This window comes from Schistocerca gregaria, chromosome 1 (assembly GCF_023897955.1).
Source record: "Schistocerca gregaria isolate iqSchGreg1 chromosome 1, iqSchGreg1.2, whole genome shotgun sequence".
NCBI lineage: Eukaryota > Metazoa > Arthropoda > Insecta > Orthoptera > Acrididae > Schistocerca > Schistocerca gregaria.
In genome coordinates, this window is record NC_064920.1 from 820,378,960 (window position 1) to 820,404,572 (window position 25,613).

The 25,613-nt window shown below is 39.4% G+C and overlaps 1 protein-coding gene and 1 pseudogene across 1 annotated transcript in view; both read left to right on the forward strand.

The window, feature by feature from the left end:
- Positions 1-25,613, forward strand: part of LOC126271069 (E3 ubiquitin-protein ligase TRIM37-like) — a 252,225-nt gene that overhangs the window by 103,872 nt on the left and 122,740 nt on the right. The gene's annotated exons all lie outside the window — the stretch shown is intronic.
- Positions 10,588-10,705, forward strand: LOC126291465 (5S ribosomal RNA; annotated as a pseudogene).

Genomic DNA, 25,613 nt, shown 5'->3' on the forward strand with positions numbered 1-25,613 from the left:
TATCTAACGTAATACTAATTTTACATCTTAGACTGGATTTTCCGTTCCAATAATTTTGCTTTCGCTTCAGTACAGCAACATGGGGTTCCCAGAACCCTGATGATGATAAAACACTTTACAGCGCATTTATTCGTGATACGTCACTTTATAAACTACATTTTCGCCTCGCACCACGTTTTACGTGTACAAGTAAGGTAACTTTCCACCTCTGTATCTCGGAAACGCATAAAGATATGAAGAAAGTTTTCAAGATCTTTCGAGATCGGGGACTTAGGAATATATCGTAAAAATTACAGCCGTTGGCTATATATAGACGTCTTGGAATCCGCGGCTCGGATTTGGTACCCAAAAACCATGATTTTGGGATGTTTCTTGATAAGAGAATATATAGTTAAAACGTGAACAATCTGCTGCAGTAATTACTTAGATATCAGATTTGTCAAATCATAGTGATCTTCTTCCCAGTCACGGTTAATATAACCAACAGACCCAAACCATACAAGGTTTTTGTCAAGAACTCAGCAGATTTGTGAAATCATAGCGATCTTCGTCGCAGCCATTGTGAGTGTAATCGATGGACCTACAACCATGCGAAATCTTTGCCAGAAACTCGGCAGATTGTGAAATCAGCGATCTTCGTCGCAGCGATGATGTGTGTAATCGAAGGGCTTACAACCGTGAGAGATCTTTGCCAAAAACTCAGCATATTTGTCAAATCATAGCGATCCTGATCGTAGTCATTGTGAGTGTAATCAACGGCCCTACATTATACGATATCTTTGCCAAGAACTCAGTATATTGCCAGATCATATTGAATTTCATCATATTCATGCTGAGTATAATCAACAGAACTACAACAATGCGAGATCTCCTGTAAGAGGGACAGAGATGTACAAGATGCAAAATAAGAACTTTTGTGGCAGAAATGTGTCTGTCAAGTCCCATCGCTCACGAGAATTGTCTGGCTGTTACAACCAGTCGGCATCATCACGTTTTTGGTGGTTATGTTGAGTGGCGATGTTATAATATCCATAGGCTGACTTGGTCTATTAGATGTCATCGAGTACATATATCTGAATCGGTCTGCCTTGTGTTGTCTTACGACCTCGGATAAGTTTGTTGCTTTTCTTCCTGGATGTTCGAGTGCGTCGTAATACGCGTTGCCATTCCTGTGGTTGTGTTTCCATTGGAATCTTTAAAGTGCTCTTGAGACTAGTTTGACTACATTCCCGGACTCCTGCAAAAGTTCGAAAGAAAATGTTTTGGTAAGACCTGTTTCGTCCTGTTGGTGACTTTGGAACTGATGTTCACTAAACTCAGGTTCGTTATTAGATGGAATTTTGCAAAATACTAGGTGGTGACGCTTCCAATCTTTCAGCAAGTACATGCCATCTGAAAATAGATACACTACTGACCATTAAAATTGCTAACCATGAAGATGACGTGCTACAGACGCGAAATTTAATCGACAGGAAGAAGATGCTGTGATATGCAAATGATTAGCTTTTCAGAGCATTCATACAAGATTGGCGCCGGTGGCGACACCTACAACGTGCTGACATGAGGAAAGTTTCCAACCAATTTCTCATACACAAACAGCAGCTGACCGGCGTTGCCTGGTCAAACGTTGTTGTGATGCCTCGTGTAAGGACGAGAAATGCGTACCATCATGTTTCCGACTTTGATAAAGGTCGGATTGTAGCCTATCGCGATTGCGGTTTATCGCATCGCGACATTGCTGCTCACGTTGGTCGAGATCCAATGAATGTTAGCAGAATATGGAATCGGTGGGTTCAGGAGGGTAATACGGAACGCCGTGCTGGATCCCAACGGCCTCGTATCACTAGCAGTCGAGATGACAGGCATCTTATTCCCTCGGCTGTAACGGATCGTGCAACCATGTCTCGATCCCTGAGTCAACAGATGGGCACGTTTGCAAGACAACCATCTGTACGAACAGTTCGACGACGTTTGCAGCAGCATGGACTTTTAGCTCGGAGACCGTGGTTGCGGTTACCCTTGCCGCTGCATCACAGACAGGAGCGCCTGCGATGTTGTACTCAACGACGAACCTGGGTGCACGAATGGCAAAACGTCAGTTTTTCGGATGAATCCAGGTTCCGTTTACAGCATCATGAAGGTCGCATCCGTGTTTGGCGTCATCGCGGTGAACGCACATTGGAAGCGTGTATTCGTCATCGCCATACTGGCGTATCACCCGGCTTGATGGTATGGGGTGCCATTTACACGTCTCGGTCACCTCTTGTTCGCATTGACGGCACTTTGAACAGTGGACGTTACATTTCAGATGTGTTACGACCCGTGGCTCTACCCTTCATTCGATACCTGCGAAACCCTACATTTCAGCAGGATAATGCATGTTGCAGGTCCTGTACGGAACTTTCTGGATACAGAAAATGTTCGACTGCTGCCATGACAGCACATTCTCCAGATCTCTCACCAACTGAAAACGTTTGGTCAATGATGGCGGAGCAACTTGCTCGCCACAATACGCCAGTCACTACTCTTTATGAATTGTGGTATCGTGTTGAAGCTGCATGGTCAGCTGTACATGCACACTCCATCCAAGCTTTGTTTGACCCAATGCCCAGTCGTATCAAGGCCGTTATTACGGCCAGAGGTGGTTGTTCTGGGTACTGATTTCTCGGGATATATGCACCCAAATTGCCTGAAAATATAATCACATGTCAGTTCTAGTACAATATATTTGTCCAATTAATACCCGCTTACTATCTGCATTTCTTCTTGGCGTAGCAATTTTAACGGCCAGTAGTGTATTACGTGGCTGGAGAAGTGGGTTTTGTTGTATCTAACTATCGCTGTCATGCTATAAACGCTCTTAAACTAAAATTGGTGTGCCTAATTATAAATTTGGCAGCGTCAATCAGGTTTCTGGTGCTCAGTTTGGGATAAAAGGGAATGTTTAACGTCAGTCGTCGGGTATGGCCAATGACGTAGGGAACAAGCGACAAATGTAAATAATATGCCACCTGTGACGTCATGTCAGTTCCAATTTCGTAAACGTAATAAACAGAAAATTTATCACATTGCGAAATAAATGCTTCGAATTACGAATATTGTAGAGCATAACAAAAAATCTGTCGGAAGTAAAAAGGAATCAAGTATCGTAAAACCACACTCTGCCGCTATAAATGACAGCAGAACATACAGCATGAAGTGGAAATAAATGTTTCTGATTAAATTGTAAACTTTTCGTAAATATATCAACATCAGATTTCAATACGCATTTATAAATACCGTGGATGAAGTGCTGGGCACTAAACCGATCCCAACTGTCACTGTCTGTTGAAAACGACATAAAGACCTGATTAAGAAAAACATATAAACCGTAATGAAACTGGTGGAAATTTCGGAAAATACGTTCCATGCAACTAGAAAAAAGTCACAAAAAGAAGTACACTAAAAATGCACTGTTCATTAATTATAGTTCTCGCACACTACATAGCCAAAGGGGTGCGGAGCTGTCCGAATCCCCGTATCATCTAAATGAAATATCACAGGGCCTAGTTGCCGTGTAGTGAAAGTGAACGATATTTTGATTTATAGTCAAACGACGAAAAATGGATATGCACTACCTACAATAAACAAAACCATCGATAGAGCGAACTGTCGATATATCGATAACACTATCAGCTGTTGCCCATCCCTGCTTTAGCAAAATGAAGTACTCCTGTACATTGTTGGCTTTACTTGAGCTCAGTTGTATTGTTCATCATTTCAGTTCTTAGTTTCAGTCCAGTTTAATTGTTTCTGTGTTGTGCGCTGCTGAGATAGTTTGTAATCATGGATAAGTTTATTACAAGTTCAAGGAGGAAAACTGATTTCGAGTAGTCCACTAGCGTTATGGTACATTAAAAATACATAAACACTATTATAATAGCCTGATTACCTATGTGAGAGCAGTGTATGGTAGCTCTGGAGTCGTTATTTGGAGACTGGTAGAACTTTGGAGTTGCAATATTTCATAATGCAGCGGAGCAGTATACATCATTATAGTTAAAATTAGATTAAAATACGTATAAATAAAAATGTAAACGTTCGTTTGTACAAAACCAGTTCTTCACAGACTGCTTTGAAATGTCGACACAATGTTACATTCAAATACACGCGTGTTGTTACAAGGGGTGCTGAAAAGTAATGCGTCCGAATGTTTTACTCTGTTGTCAATATCAGTTGAGGTGTTTACATGCCACTCGAATTTCTGGGTCGACTTTTCCGCTTCGCTGACGCAAGTTGCAAAGCCCTGCGGCTAGAGGGCTCCAAATTCAAGACTTTAACATGGCGGTGTGTATCATAACAATGTCAATGCGCGAGAAACAGAGTGCTGTGATGTAGTTTCTAACTGCAAAGTATTTTATCCACACATGGAGCATACTCTCCTTCAGCATCGTAATGCCGTCACACACAAAAGCTGCGACAACTGGAAACATGCAACACCTTGGGTTCACTGTCATCTGTCATCCTCCACACATTTCCGACTTGGAGCCATCTGATTTTCATCTTTTCCAAAACTTAAAGAACACCTTCGAGGACTTTTGTTTGACAGTGATGAATTGGTGCAAAAAGAGTTAAGGTTATGGCTCCGTCAAACATTCTATAGTGACTGTATCGACAAACTGGTCTCTCGTTTCAGAAATGTGTTCGTCGCCAGGGTGACTACATTGAGAACAAATGTATGGACGTGTAGAATGTTAATAAAGTTTGTTTTATTTAAACAGATTTCAGAATATTTCATCAAATATTCAGAAGATTACTTTTCAGAATTCCCTTGTATATACCTACTGGAGAGCGGCATATGGTTTGTAAATATATATTTTACATATGTAATAAATAAAAATGTAATACCGGTATATATATTACCTTATGTTGCTCCAGAAGCTATATAAAGATATGCACATATTCCAATGCAAATTCAAGGTAATTGGTGAAATTTTGGAGATTTAAGATTTTGCACAAACATACATATACATCTATATAATTACAAGAGTAAATGTTCGTTTGTTCACAATCTTAAATCTATGGAAGTTCTTCACCAATTGGTTTGCAATTTGGACATAGCATTGCATTCAAATATATGCATTTTAATATATCAATCTTTTAATGTTTATAATACATAAATAAATATGTAATGTATAAAGTGGAAACATTGTTACCAGAAATACCGAAAAGTTATTAACTGATTTACTTCAAATTTTTATTCAGTACTCTAATTAACATTCAGGTGGACATATGCTATCCATTTTAATATATATTCTGAGGTGACAAAAGTCATGAGCTAGCGAAGGTATAAAAGGGCAGCACATTGGATTGGTGGAGCTACCATTTGTACTCAGGTGATCCATGTAAAAAGATTTCCAATGTGATAATGGCTGCATGATAGGAATTAATAGGCTTTGAACATGGAATTGTAGTTAGAGCTAGACACATCAGACATTCCACTTTTGAGTTCAGCATTCCAAGATCCACAGTGGTGAGGGTGTGCTGAAAAAAAAACCAAACATCAGGCATTAGCTCGCAGCACCGACAATGCTGTGGCCGAAGCCTTCACTTGACGACTGAGAGCAGCAGTGTTTGCATGAAGCTGCAAACAAACAAGCGACGCTGTAGGAAATAACAGCAGACAATGTCATGGCTAATGACCTTCACTTAACGACTGAGAGCAGCAGTGTTTGCCTGAAGCAGTCACTGCCAACAGCATGAAATCACCGCAGAAATCAATTCGGGACATACAGTGAACGTATCTGTTAGGACATTGCAGTGAAATTTGGCTTTAATAGGCTACGACGGCAGACAGACAATGCGAGTGCCTTTGCTAATAGCATGACATCACTTTCTGTGGCTCTCCTGGGCTCGTGACTGTATCAGGATTGGGTGGACCCTAGATAACTGGAAAAATGTGGCCTTGAGTCCCAATTTCAGCTGCTAAGAGCTGATGGCAGGGTTCGACAGTGCTGCAGATCGCACAACGCCATGGACCCAAGACTTTTTGCAGTGACACAGTTATCTATAATGAAGCACTATCTGAAAGACGCTGCATAAATATTGAGTAAGATCTTGATAAGATTTCAATGCTGTGCACAGATACCCAGCTTGCTCTACATGTTCACAAAAATAAATTTTTGCACTTCACAAAACGATGAAACTTAGTGTCCTATGACTATAATATAAATGAGTCATTGTTGGAATATCGGCCAACGTACAAATATCTGGGTGTAGCACTTTTTATGAATATGAAATGAAATGATCACACACAGATTCAGTTGTGGGTAAAGTAGGTGGTAGACTTCGGTTTATTTGTAGAGTACTGGGGAAGTGCAATTAGATCGCTCACATAGGGATCATGAAGATAAGATTAGAGTAGTTACTGCACGCACAGAAGCATTCGAATAACCATTCTTCCCACATTCCATACATGAATGGAACAGGGAGAAACGCTAATAACTGGTACAATGAGACATACCCTCTGCTGTGCAACTCACGGTGGTTTGCAGAGTTTAGATGTATATGTCAACAAGGTACTGTGCAACCTGCTGGTGGCTACCAAATGGTATGCATGTGTTTACACGGAATTTACTTATTTCTGAGGTTCAACTGAACCAATCAGATTGGAAATGGTTATGTTTGGCTACTTGGAGACTATTTGCAGCCATCCATGTACTTCATGTTTCAAAATGATAATGGAATTTTTAAGGATGACAATGTGCATTGTCCCCTGAGCACAAATGTTTGCAATTAGTTTGAAGAACATCCTGGGCAATTTGAGCTACTGATTTGACCATGCAGCCCTACCGACAAGTATCTCATTAAACAATTGTGGGACATAAATGAGAGGTCAGTTCATGCACAAAATCCTGCATTGGCAACACTTTCGCAATTATGGATATCCATAGAGGCAGCATGGCTCATTATTTATGTAGCGTAATTGCAATGACTTGTTGAGTTCACACCACATTGAGTAGCTGCACTACGCCAGGCAAAAGGAGGCCTGCCATGATATTAGGAGATATCCCATGACTTTTGTCACATTAGGTATATAAATATATATGTAATATATATAATAGTGAGAGGTTATTAGCGAACAAGAAAGTTGTTTTTATAGCTTATCAACTTATGATTTGAATATTACTACAGAAACTGAATTTGTAGTGACAATAAACAAGGCTCAAGATCAGCGAGTGGGGGGGAAGGGGAGATTGACAGAGGAGTGGGAGGAAATGGACATAGAGGGCGGGAAAGAGGAGTTGGATAGGGAGAGGGGACAGGAGGAGATGGAAAAAGAGGAGGAGGAGAAGATGGACAGAGAAAAAGGAGGTTGTAGATGATGGACAGAGAGAGGGGGAAGGAAGAGGAGATGTGCAAAGTGAGGGTGAGGCAGAGACAGACAGAGGTGGGGAGAAGGAGACTAGGACTTGTATCCAATTCCCGTGCACATCATAAACTTGTACTTTCTCTTTTCTTTCTTTTACATATAACTATACTGAGCCACAGCAACACTTATGCAGGAACAGGTAGTCAGTTCATAAATGTAAACTTGGATATGCCTGTTTTGTCTAAAAACTGCATTGATGAATCAATTTTATTAATAAATTTGGCTACTATAGTTTCAAGCTGACCGTTAAATTAATATTTTTTTTAAAATTCTTGATCATTTGAGGAAACTGATGAATTTTAACGAAATGAGAGGTAATTTCATAAAATTTGAAATTTAATTGAGAAATATGAGCTGCTTCGATATGCTGAAGGAATTTTGACGTGGTTCCAGATAAGTTGTAAATTTTAATACAAGAATAATAGTTATTATCAAAAGAGATTTGAACCCGTTTTTCTAGATAAGTCATTCAACCCAGCGCCAGACGGAGTGGCCGAGCGGTTCTAGGCGCTACAGTCTCGAACCACGCGACCTCTACGGTCGCAGGTTCGAATCCTGCTTCAGGCATGGATGTGTGTCCTTAGGTTAGCTAGATTTAAGTGGTTCTAAGTTCTAGGGGACTGATGACCTCAGACGTTCCATAGTGCTCAGAGCCATTTCATCCACTTCATTCAACCCAGTGTTAAGACTCTTCTGCTCTGTGACACTGAACCTTATATTACAAGACTGAGATGAGACGTATTTTGTTAGCAGAGAGGCAATACCGTGTATTAGAAATATATGAGGGTAAGTAAATTATTATCTGCAGTTTAGTTATATATATATATTTTTTATTTTGGTTGTACTGTCGTTTTACATTGATGACGCATACTTCGTTTATTTGTTGTTATATCTTTGCAATTTTCAAGCTGCTAGGTTAGTTTTGTTATTGCTGCCATGCTGTTAATCATGGCTGCTCCACTGTCTATTTGCACCAAAGAAGAGCAACGTTCAGTGATCTATTTTTTTTGTTTTTTTTTGTGTTTGGAAGGCATATCAGGGGCCGAAATTCATCGAAGATTTTCGGTAGAGTACGGAAACAGTGTTTTGCCACAATGGAGTGTCTACCGCGCCTCCGCCAATACAAAGATATAATTTACGATCGGGCATGCGGAAGAGCGCTGCGCCAGCGACCTATTTTTATAAATAATTTTGATTTTTTTTAACTTTTTCGTAGGTTTTGTTTTTAACAGCTGATTAATTACTCTGTCTCTCTCTCTCTTGTCTTGATACGAAAGACGTGTATTTTTTCGCGCTGTGTTGAATGTGCTTTTGGGTGGAAATTAAAATTATATTACAAAGCGAGGTTGTTTCAATAGTGATTCGAGGTGGTTATCGCCAAATTTGTGAATTGATCATGACAGTGACAACTTTAAGAAGTTTTCAACAGACGCAGTAAAGTCCTACAAGGGAATTAGGAGGACAGCCATTGTAATTAGTACTGCGTTTCTAACAAGGTTATAAGGTAAATTTCCACTACTTTCTGGTGCTATTTCCTTGCAGTCGCTTTTTGTAGTGTTGCCGACCCGGTCTGCCATGCACGTTCAAATTACATCACTATCTCAATCAGTAATACGAAGTCCGCCTTATCCGTAACTGAAACCACCAAAATTCAAAACCCAATCAGATTTTCTATTTTATATTTTCGCGGCAGAACCCCGAGTAAAGGAAACACTACAAGCTAACGAAATAGTTGTACTAGCAGCAGTGCACCAAAAGCCACAGATAAGAGCCTGGCAATTACACTGCAATTCTGGTATGTCCGTAAGTAGTTATTGTCGTAAAACTGCATCATTATAAGTATCTTCTATACCAGGTGTCACTGCATCAATAACTTAATATCGCCGATTTCCATAACAGGGTAGTGTTTTGTTAATGGACACGTCAACAAATCCAAAGCCAGATTTCTTTCTGTGAGGATATTTAAAAGATAAGGTGTACCAGCAGGCCGTGAAGACATTGTCGACCACATCAGACATGCCTATGCTGACATTCCCACAGATATGCTTGTGTCCTGTGTATGGTCATAAATCACTGATTGTATTGAAGTTGACAGTACTACGTTTGAACACTTACTCTAATTGGAAAAGTAGAGTAACATTTGCCTCAAGCCACGGCCATAGTGGCATGTCAAGTACTCACCTATTTGATATTTTGGAGGAATTCAGTGTTACAAATGGGGTTTCCAATTACAAGTTACGAAATACTGGCCTGCCCTACCCTTGCAGCGTGGAGGTGGGGTCCCACATGACATTGGTTGTTTGAGGACCATTAAGTAGCATGTCGTAAATTACAATTGTGTACCCATTTCCATTCCTCCAATTACAGTGCCATCTGTGGCGAAATGAAAAAAAAATGCTTCAAACAAAACGTTTGTAGATTTTTTTGTGGAATTACAATCTGCAATTTAAAAAAAGGTGTTTCATTGCAGATTTATCAGTTGCCCTCTGCCATCCATTCATGGCATGGATTGTGGATCAAGTGTGGTTTCATTAGATGCCCCCCCTCTGTACACCTCCAATACAACAAGACGAACAAATTGGAGTTATAACACTTTTTTTAATCCGATGTGTATTGTTTTTGAGATTTTTCAATGTCTTCAGTTAAAATGAGCACCCTGTGTATCTCTCTCCCTCTCTCTATCTGTCTCTCTGGGAAGAATATGTGCTTTACTTCTTTAAGAAAATCTTTTCTTGCTTAATTTTGTAGGCTGAATGCCATATGTATGAAGGCCTCCCAAAAGCAAAATTAAAAAATAAATGTGTTTTCAGAATTAATGAAAGCCATGAGGCCTTTTAAAGTCCTCTATAATGAATCAAATCCCCCATTTGACAAAATCATGGCCATGTCCTTGCTCGCACAATGAATGATGGGAAGTCAACACAGCAAATCATAGATAGCGAATCAGATTATCCTCAGAAATATTATTTGGCTTGTAAATAAATTTAGTTTTTACATTGTATCTGGAATGGGACAATATTTCTGATACTGAAAATCTTGTAAATTGATACATTCAAAAGTGATAGCCAAATAAGCATTACAACCAACAAACTGAATACAATAAATTGTCAGTATACTGTCCTTAACCAAAGACAATACTCATTTGTAAATAATATCAGCTGGTATTTGCTTCTATTGCCAACGGCATTGCTGCAGTGGTAACACCAGTTCCCGTCAGATCACCGAAGTTAAGCGCTGTCGGGCTGGGCTAGCACTTGGATGGGCGACCATCCGGTCTGCTGAGCGCTGTTGGCAAGCCGGGTGCATTCAGCCCTTGTGAGACAAACTGAGGAGCTACTTGATTGAGAAGTAGCATCTCTGGTCTCGGAAACTGACATGTGGCCGGGAGAACGGAGTGCTGACTACATGTCGCTCCATATCCGCATCCAGTGATGCCTATGGGCTGAGAATGACATGGCGGCTGATCGATACTGTTGGGCCTTCATGGCCTGTTTGGGAGGAATTTAGTTTAGTTTAGTTTTATTTGCTTCTATTGACTCACATCTGAACCACTTTGTAGTAATTTTCAGCAAAATGACAAGTATAAGAGGGTTATTGCAAAGACAAATATATACCTCAACATATGCTTCAGATCAGTATATTATGCCAATCATATTATTTAGTTGTCATTTGTTTCTTTTGACAATTCTCAAATTTCCACAATTCAGCTAACATACGCCTCAGGTTACACTGCAGGTGACACCTTAATCACACATAGTTTTCTTGCCTTTCATGGCTGACTAGTGCCTTTCAACCTAACCTAGACCTCGGACTATGCTTTAAAATAGTCTGTCACCACAGACATGTATTGCACTGTAATATTCATTGACTTTGGCAACTCACAACCAGATTGTACATTCCTACCTAACCTAGACCTTGAGTTACTGTTCAGATCAGTCTGTCACCAAAGGCAGGTTTTTTGCTGTCATATTCGTTGGATTCACCAACTCATAACCAAACTTTTTCATTCCAACCTAAACTAGACATCAAAGACAGACTTTTGTTAACAATAACCATAAAAGGTTAACAAATTGGTTTCTCCATAAAACAATGAACAGTCTAATGTAATGCCATACAGAAATTTAATCCAAAATATGTGCCAAAATGTGATGTTGCAGCAGCATTATGTCATTGGGCAAAGCCTCACTTTGGAGCAGAAGCTTAAATGACTGCAACATATGAGAGACTCAAGAACTCTAATCATCAAAGTGCTTAATATTTTCAAATGTATAGCTCATAGGACATGAGGAGTTGACCAAGTTTGCCTGTTCCAGTTCTATAGTTTCTGCATAGTGCTGGCTTGATTATAGGTTATTGATGGTGGATCTGTGATCTGTGGGACTGCAATACATGAAGACAATGGATACAGTCCAGTGTGAGGGAATTTATGTTGATCACGGACATGTTTAGAGTGGTTTGTTAGCTGCCACTTCATATCAGGTGACAATGCTGACAATTAATGATAGTGTGATAAGTATATAAAATCTCTTCAGTAGTTCAGGCACTTGTATGCACCCATGGAGTGACTTTTTCAATAATAATTCATGAACAAAGAGGTAATTTTGGACCTTTACAGAGAACCATATTTTAGAAACAGATGTGATAACATTAATATTTTATGCCAAAGTTGAATTAAATTGCTGCCTTGGCATCTGAAGAAGCCCACACTTGCTTACAATTCAACTAATTTTATGAAAGAGTGCTTTCCAAATGCAATATTCAGATATTGCTTTGACAGAAGACTGTCTGAAAAAAAAAGAAGTAGCACTCAGAAGACATGGTAGGAAGTCAGTGTAACTTCATACACCATCAGCGAGTATATAAATTATTTAGAGTTGCAGTTCTCTATGGCAGGAAGAACGAGCACCAAAGTGCACTAGTGTTGTTCATAATTCTGTTTGGTACCTGTTCATGTTTACTTTTGGTCCCAGACTTGGTAGGCTATATAAAGGCCATAAACATGTCGTAATTTAAGTATGATAATTGTGCAGGACATGGGGACTTTATGTAATTGTGTGAGACAGCTTTATCAGTACCTGACAGACTTTGAAAGAGGCCTCATTGCACACTTCCATTTGACTGTATAGTCAAATCATGTAATATCCAGACTTGGTGGATACTCAGATGTGACAGTAGCTTGACGTTGGACTGTATGGGAACATAAAGCCAAGCATACGCATTGTCAAGATTCCAGTTGACCAACACAAGGGTGGATCTCTGTATTGTGCACGAAGTATATTGTAACCCTTTCACATCTCTGCCTGCCATCCAACTGCAAGTAATGACCTCCCTTCAACATCCTGTGTCATCCCGCACCATTGGTTGAAGACCAGCAGTACCCAAACTAGGGAATTACAGCTAGGGAATTACCATTCCATGAGTAGGCTGCCAATAACATAACAAGAAAAATGGCTGCATCTGGTGTGTCATGCCATGACCGGAAAGCATGGACTGCCTTGGTGACCATCGTCAACAAGTATGGTAGCAACCTTGAGTGAGGACCCATCCTGCAGTGCTGAGTGAGGACCCATCCTGCAGTGCTTTGGAGAGATAATGGTGGTACTCCTGGCACTGTGGGTGGGACTCATCAGGTATGACTTCAGGTCACGGCTGGTAGTGATTGAGGGAACTCTGACATCACAGACATCTTGCATCATCAAATGACAGTACTGTTGTGTCATTTTTCGGAAGAAGAATGCTTGTACACATACAGCAATTGTCTCTGTGAAGCGTATGCATGACATTGAGATACTCCCATGGCCATCAAGATCCACATATCTGTCCCCCATAGAACATGTGTGGGATCAACTCAGAGCCAACTATGTCCCAGTGCCAATATTCCAGATGTCAAGGACCAGTTACAACAGTTATAGGTGACATTGCCTCTGGAGAGGATACAATGGCTTTAAGAACACTCTTCTCAACTGAATCACGCATGCATCCTTCCAGAAGGACGTGCAACATCATTATGATAAATGGGCCATCAATGCAAAGTTATTTGTAAATTTGAATTGCTATTATAATTTGAAATAATATGACATACCCGCTCAATACTTGAAGTTTCATTTTGTTTTCTCCTTCTCTTTGGGGTTGCTTCACTTTTTTTGTCAGTCAGTATGTTTTAGGTGAGCATCACAACTTTAAGATTACAGATTAGATTAGATTAATACTTGTTCCACACATTATGAATATGACACTTCTTAACAATGTAGAATGTGTCAGTTAAACAAAAGATTTCCTTAGATGACATAATGTAAGTATTTTTTTAATAACTGTAAAATTACTAATGTATAATTAAAAAGTCATCAATTGAGTAGAAGAAGTTGTTATGCCCTTTACTGTATACAACTGTATATCCTGTTTTTTATTAAAATTTAATTAGAGTCTGTTCACAGAGAACCATTTAAAACATTTCTGAAAAATTATTTACAATTTCATCAGCTAATTCTTGTTTGTTGTTACTATACTTGTATCATCAGCAAAAGAACTAACTTTGTGTCTTCCTGAATATAAAGTGGCAAGGTATTAATACATCTTGCAAACAATAATGGATTCAAGACTGAAAACTGTGGGACTCCAATCTTGATATCTCCGCAGTTTGAGGAATCTGCAATTTTTGCACCATAAGTGAACTCTTTATTTGAACCTTTTCCACTTTTCCAGTTAAGTACAAATTAAACCTGTGCACTGTTCAACTCATGTCACAGTACCTTAACTTATTTAGAAGAATTTCGTGATTTACACAATCAAAAGCCTGTGAGACATCACAAAAAATCTCCATGGGTGGAGTTCAGTTATTCAGAGCATTTAATATTTGATCAGTGAAGCATATATGGCATTTTTTGTTGAAAGGTTTTTTTGAAATCCAAATTGACATTTTGCTGGTTACACTCAAGATTTTAAGAAAAATAAAGCACCTTGAAGAAATTCTCTGAATGAGACAGGATTTAATACGTGTGATGTACATGTAAAGGCTAACAAATGATTCCAATTGCAGAAAAATTAGATGGTATATTCAAGAGAAAGAGCTTCACAAATTGGGCAAGACAATAACACATGAGTCCACCTAATGCAAACAGTTGTTCAGCTTCGCGTTGATTGATAGAATAGTTGTATGTTCTCCTGAGGAATATTGTGCCAGATTCTGTTCAATTGGCACATTAGATCAGCAGAACCCCTAGTAGCTAGTTGTAGGGCCCTGCCGGTAATGCTACATATATTCTCAATTTGGGAAAGATTGGTGACCTTACTGTCCGAGGTAGGATTTGGAAAGCACAAAGGTTTTTTTTTTCTTTCCCCCCCCCCCCCCCCTCAGTCTTTTGACTGGTTTAATGCAGCCTGCAACGGATTCTTCTTCTGTGCCAACCTCTTCAACTCAGAGTAGCACTTGCTATCTATATTGTTAATTATTTGCTGGATGTATTCCCATCTCTGTCGTCCTGTACAGTTCCCTCTTATACCACGGAAGTTATTCAGTGATATCTTAACAGATGTCCTACCATCTTGTTCCTTCTTCTTGTCAACATTTTCCATATCTTCTTTTCCTTGCCAATTCTCTGGAGAACACCCATATTCCTTATCTTATTGGTACATGTGATTTTCAACATTATGCTGTAGCACCACATTGCAAATGCTTTGATTCACTTTCCTGTTCCAGTTTTCCCACAGTCCATGTTTCACCACCATACAATGTTGTGCTCCAAACATAGATTCTCATATGTTTCTTCCTCAAATGTTTGATACTAGTAGACTTCACTTGGGCAGGAATGTTCTTTTGCCAGTGCTAGTCTGCTTTTTGTGACCTCCTTGCTCCTTCCATCATGGGTTTTTGTGCTGCCTAGGTAGCAGAATTCCTTCACTTCATCTACTTCGTGACGATCAATTCATATGTTAAGATTCTCGCTGTTCACATTTCTGTTAGTTCTCATTACTTTCTTCTTTCTCCAATTTACTCTCAGTCCATATTCTGTGCACATTAGGCTTTTCATTCCATTCAGCAGATCATGTGATTCTTCTTCACATTCACAGAGGATAGCAAAGTGAATTTTATCATTGATATCCTTCACCTTGAATTTTAATTTCACTCTCACGTCTTTCTTTTATTTTCGTCATCGCTTCTTCAGTGTATAGACTGAGCAGTAGGGGTGAAAGACTACATTCCTGTCTTATATCCTTTTTAATCTAAGTACTCATTCTTGGTCTTCCAGTCATATTGTTTCCTTTTGTCTCTTGTATGTGCAGTACATTACCCATCTTTCCCTATATCTTATCCCTGTTTTTCTTATAATTTCGAACATCTTGCACATTTGACATTGTTGAATGCTTTTTCCAGTTGAACAAATCTTATAAATTTGTTTTGATTTTTCTTGAGTCTACTTCCATTATCAACCACAACATTAGAATTGCCTCTCCGGTGCCTTTACCTTTCCTAAAGCCAATTTTATTTTCATCTATAACATCTTCAATTTTCTTTTCCACTTTTCTATGGATTATTCTTGTCAGCAACTTGGATGCATGAGCTACAAAGCTGACTGTGCAATAGTTCTTGTACTTGTTGGCTCTTGCAGTCTTTGGAATTGTGTGGATGATATTTTTCTAAAAGACAGATGGTATATCACCAGACTCATACATTCTACGCACCAACATGTTTTGTTGCCACTTCACCCAATGGTTTTAGAAAACCTGATGTAATGTTACCTATTCTTTCTGTCTTATTTGAGCTTAAGTCTTCCAAAGCTCTTTGACTCCTGTTCCTTGTTCCGTCATGTCATCAGAAAAGTCTTCCTCCTCTTATAGGCCTTCAATGTACCTGTTAATTTCACCAAAGTTGAATCAGTCCTTCCAAGAATCATTCATTTCTTTTTTGAGCTCTTAATATTTTTCATGCAATCATTTCGCCTTAGCTTTCCTGCACTTCCCTGTTTATTTGATTCCTAAGTGACCTGTACCTCTGTATTCCTGAATTTCCCTCGGCATTTTTGTACTTATTTCTTTCATTGATCGACTGAATCATTTCATCTGTTACCCATGGTTTCTTCACAGTTAACTTCTTTGTACCTGTATCTTTTTTCCAATTTCTGTTACTGCCATTTTTAGAGATGCCCATTCCCCTTTAACTGAACTATGTACTGAGCTATTCATTATTGCAGTGTCTATTACCTCAGAGAACTTCAAACATTCCACAGTACTTCTGTATCCCACTACTTTGCACATTGATTCTTCCCGACTAGTTTCTTAAACTTCAACCTACTCTGTATCATAACTAAATTGTGAGCTGAGCCTATATCTGCTCCTGAATGTGCTTACAGTCCAGTATCTGACTTCGGAATCTCTGCCTGACCATGATGTAATCTAACTGAAATCTTCCCATATCTTGTGGCCTTTTCCAAGTATTCCTCCTCCTCTCATGATTCATGAACAGAGTATTCGCTATTACTAGCTGAAATTTATTGCAGAAATCAGTCATTTTCCTCTCTCACTGCTAGTACAAAGCCCATATTCTTCTACTCCTTCCCCTATAACCACATTCCAATCCCCCATGGCTACCAGATTTTCATCTTATTTTACATACATTATCCTCATATACTTTCTCTATCTCTTCATCTTCAGCTTGCAACATAAGTATGCAAGCCTGAACTATCACTATTGGTGTTGACTTGCTATCAATTGTGATGAGAATAACGCTATGATTGTTCTCAGTAGTTCACTCTCTGCTCTGCCTTCCTATTCATAAAAAATCCTATTCCTGTTATGCCATTTTCTGCTGCTGCTGGTATTACCCTGTATTCGTCTGACCATAAATACCAGTCTTATCTCCATTTCACTTCACTGACTCCCACTATACCTAGATCGAGCCTTAGCATTCCCCTTTTCATACTTTCTAGCTTCCCTACCATGCTCAAACTTTGGACATTTCATGTCCTGACTGACAAAACATTATCATTTCATTGGTTATTTAATCTTATTCTCATGTCACCTTCCCCTTGGCAGGCCCCCCTAAAGATCCGAATGGGGGACTTGTCCAGAATCTTTTGCCAATTGAGAGATCAGCATGACACTATTTATATTACAGGACACATGTCATGTGTATACACATTATGTGTCTTTAATGCAGTGGTTTCCATTGCCTTCTGCATCCTCATGCCATTCATCATTACTGATTCTTCTGCCTTCACTGGCAGTTTCCCACCCCAAGGGCAAGAGTGTGCCCTAAAGCTCTGTCTGCTCCTCTGCCCTCTTTGACAAGCCTGTTGGCTGAATGAGGGTGTCGTCTTATGCCACAAGTCATCAGCCACCATTGCTAATGATTTTCATACACAATTTAAGTGGGTGCATGGTTTGAACTGAAGACCAAGAACATTTCAATTATTATTCAAAGATGTTACCCCTAGACCATGGGCACTACCTTGCTAAAATATACCTGTAAGCCCAGGATGGTTTGCCATGAAGGGCAACAAAACATGGCATAGAACGTCTTCGCTGTACTGCTGTGCTGTAAGGGTGCCATGGATGATAACCAAAGGGGTCCCGCTTTGAAAACAGCTGGTATCTCAGACCATCACTCTTGGTTGTCGGGCTGTATAGTAGACAACAGTGAGGTTGGTATCCTACTGCTGCCCAGTCAGGTTGGTACCCCACCAGTGCCCATTCAGGTTGGTATCCCACTGCTGTCCTAAGTATCTCCAGTCACATTTTTGTCCTGGAATCTCATTGACCGGATTATAATTCTCTTCAGTGATGAGTACTGCTTTGAACTGAGCCGTGATGACTGTAAAAGGCATGTGTGGAGACACCATACACGTGTCTGAAAGTGCAGACACAACACATATAATGGTAACATATATAAACTTTGATGGTATTTCAAGAGACATCTTCAATGTGAGTTCAACCTTAGTCCAGTCTTTTGAAAGAATCATGCTAAATGCTGCAAGTAAGAACAGTCGGAAGCTATAGCAGTAGTGTGTGACAAATTGAGAATTTGGATTCTATGTGAAGTGTGCTCGTATAGCTGAAGTGGTTAAAGTGACTGCATGTGTATAGCAGGAAATCTGTGTCGTAGTCCTGATCCACCTCAAATTTTTACTTATCACCATTGAATTATTTCAATGCCTGTATGTGTCTGACATCTATATTTCTCTTCCATCATGGATGATACTGATTTAGATGCAATAGTATCTATGCCATTGGGTAATAATGGTTGTTGTTTTGAGGCCATGGGGCCTGTGCCATATGTACAGGGAAACACATTTGCCACTGATTTCTGGGCTGTGCTGGGGGGGACTGCAGAAGTGATTTATGGTAGTTACTATAGAGAATGTTCTGGAAACTACTGACAATCTTAGTTATATTGTAAATGTTGTGGATAATGAAGTAGTGTTCATGCGTTTATTTCCAAAGAATGCAGGTTCATCACCACTTGTGGTGGTGGTGGTGCTGCTGCTGCTGCCTCTGCCTTCACTGGATGGGGAAGGGAGGAAGAGAAGAAGTTGGCATAATGTTTGTGATACTAACAATTGTGCTGATAAGACAATCTTTTCAGAAATGTGTGCTTATGTATAAGGGTAAATTTGATGATACTTGCAATGTTATAGGTAATGAATGCAAGAAGAAATGTCATGTAACTGTTCTCAAATACACAAACACAGGAAGGCATTGTTTCAGCCAAAGGAGACATCTTCAACTGTCACATCATTGCAAGGGTCTGTTATTATGAAAGCGGAACTACTTAAACTGCATATGACATCACTAAGATTCAGTGCACATGGAAAACTGTCAATAAGCAAAAGGAAGTTGGTTGTGAATGGGAAAGGGTAAAAAAGTATGACATTGTAAGGCATGTCTGTAAGAGTAACTCTAAGATAAGAGTGGTAGTGGGAGCTAACGACCAGTACATTTCCTATTATAGTACTGTAAACTGTTTTGTGCAAGTAGTTTTAAGGATGTGTATACTGCGGAAACCTAAGGGAAACTTTTGTTTTGAGATCAAAGTTCCAGATGATCTACTGAAACACCAGGTTAAGAAATGACCTGAAAAGCAAAGGAAGATGCAGAAAATAAGACATAACTAAATAGACCCATCTGTTATGAAATGATTTGCTGAGGAGGAAGAGTTCTTTTATGACAGTTTAATTGGATACAGTCTGTGTGTGAAAACTTGAGAAATTGATTGGTTTATCAGTAGAAGTAAGAATTAATTAAGCAAGAATTAATTAAGTGACACTGACAGTAACATATTATTAATGACGTGAGGAGAAAGTGAGATTGTGTGTGAGCTGTGCTATAGGAAAAGCTTTATGTCAGTTTGTAAGTAATGACTTAGAATATTTGAGTAATAAAAGTATTTATTAGATATGCTGCTCAGCAGACTAAAACCTGATTGATGATGCTGAGATGGAGACTGAGTCTAGGAACTTTGAGGCTTGAGCTCCATTAGAAAAAGGAAAACCACAATGTACAATGTAAATTTCTGATTTGTAAATGTTTTTCAAGACTTTTTCCAGGGATACCTTGAGTCAAATCTGAGGCGGATTTGTCCAAGGAAGGGTGTCAGAGGCAGCATGGGGTATTAGGCTTAGTGAAGTGGAGTAAAATTTTGAAGTCGTCCCCTGGTAGCACAAAAGGTGAGCATAGCAGGTCAGTATGCAACAGCCAGACAGAATGCCAACAAGGAAGGACCACTGATGTTGCATGTAATACAGCCACAAGATAGTTGATTGCTACACTCCATAAGAACTAGGTGTCCAAAGGGACAATGCAGCAGAGTTACAACAGAGGGAAAGAGTGATCCTGTCATTGTGATGACTACCCAAAATGGAGTAAGAAAGTTTAAGTCGGCCACAAGAATAACTACTCAGTGCACTCAATTTGCAAAATACATCTGTCACTGCCTTGAAACATGAAGTTGAGACATCTTTCAGCTGCATCAAGACAACCAGAGAAGTTGGCAAGACAAGTAAAGCAGGATGAGTAGTATCAATGGTGCCTCACAGTAGCAGAGGACACATGCCAGTCCTTTATAAATATTACTCCCATTCCAGTGGAGGTATCTACTCAGTTTGCAGTTCCCCAGCTTGGATGTTTGATATACGTCCTACTTGTCTACTATCTGTGATGGAGCAGCTAGTCCTGCCTGCAGGACATTGCTACTGTGATCTGCAGTGCCATCAGCTGAGTCAAGATTGTGGGGAAGCTGTAGGCACCATCATCGAGCATGCCTTCTGGTGGCTTAACCAGCAGGTTCAGTTAGCAGACGATCATCTGTAATCGTAGCGGGATGCAGCTGCCAAGGCCCACATTCTACTTATGTGGGAGACTTTGGTACTACTGGCCATTCTCCTTTCATCTGGCTGCAGCATAACCCCACACAACTGCACACACTTCGTGCAGACCTAGTAGTGCCTTTCTGGTATGCAATGCATGATATGATCTTGCATGCCCTGGCTGCCCACTTTCCAAAGCTGCTGGTAGCCATGGCTGGAGCAGACAACGCAGCCCACACAGTGCAGCCAGTGGACTCCACCACTGGGCATCTGAAGTTGCTGTCACTGCCTCTTGTGCAGATTGAGACTGCATGCCACACGCCAGTGTCGGCACATACCTGGTGCAATGCACACCATTCCTACTCTGCCACTGGAGGCAGCCCAAGAATCAAGATTTTTTACCAATAAAAGTTTACTTTGTTAGTAATGATTTACTATAATTTGCTTCATGTAGGAAGGTGGCACAGTTTTCAGCCATTTTGAGTATCGCCATCCACTGACTGCAAGCACCCAGTAAGACTCATTCGCTTTCCTAAGTGCTAGCCATGATTTACAACCACATTGCGAGAATCACCCCCCCCCCCCCCCCCCCCACCTAATGCACTGTTGCTGTACTTCAAGACAATGCAGTTTCACTAACAGAGCAACCAAATTAATGAATTATTCATCCAGTTGTTTATGCTACTTTCTTGTGCCAGTATAGTTGTGAATGAATCTCAGTAAATTTTTAGTGTGATTGCCAAATAAATGTGTCAAATGATGGCAATGAATTAAAAGTGCTTCACAAGCAGGTGAGTAGGTTTATTTATCACATTAACAACTTTTTCAAATGTGGATTTTAAAGCAGGACTCCTATTTTTGACATTTTGAAGACACAAGAACAAACTGCAGAAGCACGTGTCAGCAGGAGAACTGTACAGAGAAAAGTAAACAAAAGTGTTAGAGCTCAAGAAATATCAGGAAAATTTGGTTTTGTGCACCCTGAAAAGTGTCAAAATCACAGGAAACCTGTAACATGAATGGATGGTGTTGGCAATAATTAATTTTAAAGCACTCTGTGTTTCAAATGTATATAAGCAGAGAATATCAGACATCACAAAAACTTGTTACAATTATGCATGAGAAAATTGGCTTCAGAGGTAGGACCTTATAAACACAAATAATTTAAAAAGACATTGAAGGGAGTTTTTGATTAAAAGAGGTGACACATGGAGCACGAACCATATCCCTTATAAAGTTTCATGGTGCAAGATAAGGAGGTAGTTCAAAATGTCTTACCTTGTTGAAACATGAGTGAATCAGAATCATTCCATGAATACCTGCTGGGAAATGAATGATGGAACTGTCTGTTTTAAAGTTCCAACAGGAATAGACCCTTGTATAAGTATTCTGCATGCTGGCTTTTCATCTGGTTTTGTTTCTGAAAGTAAACTTGTACATATGTGTAAAAACAGCAGCAGTGAGTATCATTTGAAAATGAACACTGTCAGTTTCAAGAAATGGTTCACTGAACTATTTTTGCCATACCTTGCTTCCAAGTCAGTCATTGTGATTACCAAGCCAGTTGTCATCAGCTGTTACAGAAAAAATGCTAAATACAAACACCAGGAAAGTGGATATAGTGCTCTGGCTTAAATAAAAATATTCCCCACATTACAAAGCAGACTTGTGCTGAACTTCTGCAGTTTGTTAATTTATGCAAGTCATGCCACAGAATGTACAAATTTGACTTTCATGCATGTGAATGTGGTGACAAAGGTTTATATGTTTACCCACATATCACTGTCAGTATAACCCGATAGAATCCATTTGAGCACAGGTTAAAAGATTTGTGAGGGAAACAAAACATTCAGCATAACAGACACTGAATCTCTTATGCATGAAGCAATAGACAATAGCACGGATACATTGTGTGCGGCAGACTGAAAAGTTTCAGAGAGAAGACTTTGGTAGGGAGGCGAAGATGGATATAAGCTTTGAACCCATCATCCTAAGTTTACAATTTGGTGATTCAGACACGGACTCAGATAACAGTGATGGTTGTATTGCTATGTAGACTATGGAACAAAGTAAACCTGAGTTAGTTTCTGGCCATAATGCCTGTTGACAGCAAAAGATATGATAACATACTGACAGTTTTTTTGATCGTCCTTTGCACTAGTCTTTGCTACCAGTAATTCTTTTTTACTTTCAGTAATTTACATTTAACTTCAGTGAGACAGGTGCACACATACACTCACTCAAAGCAAAAATATGTGGTGTAGAAACAAACTAGGCATGACCTTCACCTCAACAGGAAAGGGAAGAGAAATCTGTCTAAGCTAATAGCAAATAACTTAAGGGGGGAGGGGGGGGGGGGGCATTGTCACAAGTGGTAAAGTACCACTGGTCACAATGACAGATCGGCAGTTTTTTTAGGGTAGGGAGGACAGAAACAAAAGATGTTCAGAGACCGGCTGGAAACTACATTCACATTTCTAAAACAGGCAGTCAGAAAGCAAATTTTAATTTACACAGTTCATGTAGACAGCCTCTGTTTGAAACTAGAGGTATCCAAAAATTGACAGGAAAATTAGGTTCATCCAGTTGTAAGTCAGCCAGTGCACAAAATCAGTTATCCTTATTGCATCAGAATATCCGAGGACTAAGGGGTGAGCTTAATGAGTTGCTTATTTGTGTTGAAGAATTACAGTTGAGCAAACCAGTTGATATAATCTGCCTCTCAAACATCACGTGACCACTGGTATAGATATGTTAATTGTTACAGGATTCAAGTTAGCTTCTAACTTCTGTAGAGAAAATATGGATAAAGGAGGAGTTGCCACATTTGTCAGAAACTGTTTTGATTTCAAGAATATTGATATTAATAAATTTTGCTCAGAACAGCAGTTAGAAGCTTGTACAACAGAAGCAGTATTTCATACTAAGTTCTTTTTATAATAGTAGGTACATACAGATCACCTTCAGGAAATTTTAACCTCTTCACAAAAAATCTGGAAGCCCTGTTATCCCATTTCAAAAAAAAAAAAAAAAAAAAAAAAAAAAAAAGAGGAAATAATGGTGGCTGGTGATTTTAATGTAGATTTATTGATCATCTCTGTCAGTGAACAATTATTGCAGTCAGTAGCACTATCTTTCAATTTATTTCCTACTGTGAACTTTGCAAGTAGGATATGTGGATGCCCTGAAAACGCTATTGATAATATCTTTACAAATCTAGGGAAAAAAGTCATATCACAAAACCAGTGATCATGACATGCAGCATCTTGGGTTAAATGTTGAAACTTGTCAGGATAAAAAAGAGGAAATAATGGTGGCTGGTGATTTTAATGTAGATTTATTGATCATCTCTGTCAGTGAACAATTATTGCAGTCAGTAGCACTATCTTTCAATTTAGTTCCTACTGTGAACTTTGCAAGTAGGATATGTGGATGCCCTGAAAACGCTATTGATAATATCTTTACAAATCTAGGGAAAAAAGTCATATCACAAAACCAGTGATCATGACATGCAGCATCTTGTGTTAAATGTTGAAACTTGTCAGGATAAAAAATCTATTAAATCTGAGTGCAGGTGGGTAATAAATAAGTCAAAAATTAAGAAATTCTGGAAATTGCTCAAAGACATGAACTAGACAGATGTTTACAATACTTCTGACTCAAATGGAAAATACAAATTGTTCATTAATAAAGTTACCTCCTCCTTTGAAAACAGTTTTCAGCTAAAGGCAACTCAAAGCACACAGAACTCAAAAAGTAAACCTTAGATTACACAAGGAATAAAGATATTGTGTGTGACAAGAAGGAGACTGTGTGCTATCTAGGAACAGCTCTGATGTTAGAATTGTAATGCATTACAAAGAATGCTACAGAATATTGAAGCAAGTAATCAAGAAATCGAAGCAGCTTTATTATGAGAAAAAGATAATTACATCAGGCAACAAAATAAAAACTGTATGGGATATAGTGAAGATAGAGACAGATAGTCCAAAAACGTAGAGGAACAGATAGCTCTAAAAATAAATAAGACTTTCGTAGCAAATGCATGTAGTGTTGCAAACCTCTAAACAAGTACTTCAATTCTGTTACCAACAGCTTGGGATTATCAGGTTCGGTGAACAGCCCAATGGAGTATCTAATCTAATACAAACAGTTGTGAAGCATGTATAATGATTTCAATTTGAGTTTGAAGTTAATTTTGTTGTGTATTACATTTACACTTATAATACAGGCCAAATCAAAATAAATGACAATTGTCGCAACCAGTTTCAATTACCTTGTGTTAGACAATTGTCGTTTTGAGAAAAATGGTACTTGACGTCTTCACAAAGCCTGCATCAGCTGTTCTTGCTTTCTGATGTCACACGGAATAATGCTGTTGGGCACTGGACACAATGTCAAAGTATGAAGTAAGATTTCTCTCATTGAACTACTGATCGAAATTGTTTTTAAAATGAATTATTCCGCTCATAGATTTGAACATATAATATGCTGTACCATAGGCAAATCAACCTGACTGTTGACCACAGCAACAAGTTGCAATCTTTGTTTTCCCATTCTCTGTCGTCACACATGTGCACACCTCATCCCCTCCACTCTTGCCTACACTCCACCTCTATGTGTGGAAGCACCATCCTACATGACTAGAGCTGTGGTGCCTTTGGTGCATCTTTTGGGCATCAGCCAACTTGGCACTGAAAATCTGAAGTTGCAAGATTAGCCGGCCGCGGTGGTCTCGCGGTTCTAGGCCCGCAGTCCGGAACCCTGCGACTGCTACGGTCGCAGGTTCGAATCCTGCCTCGGGCATGGATGTGTGTGATGTCCTTAGGTTAGTTAGGTTTAAGTATTTCTAAGTCCTAGGGGACTGATGACCACAGCAGTTGAGTCCCATAGTGCTCAGAGCC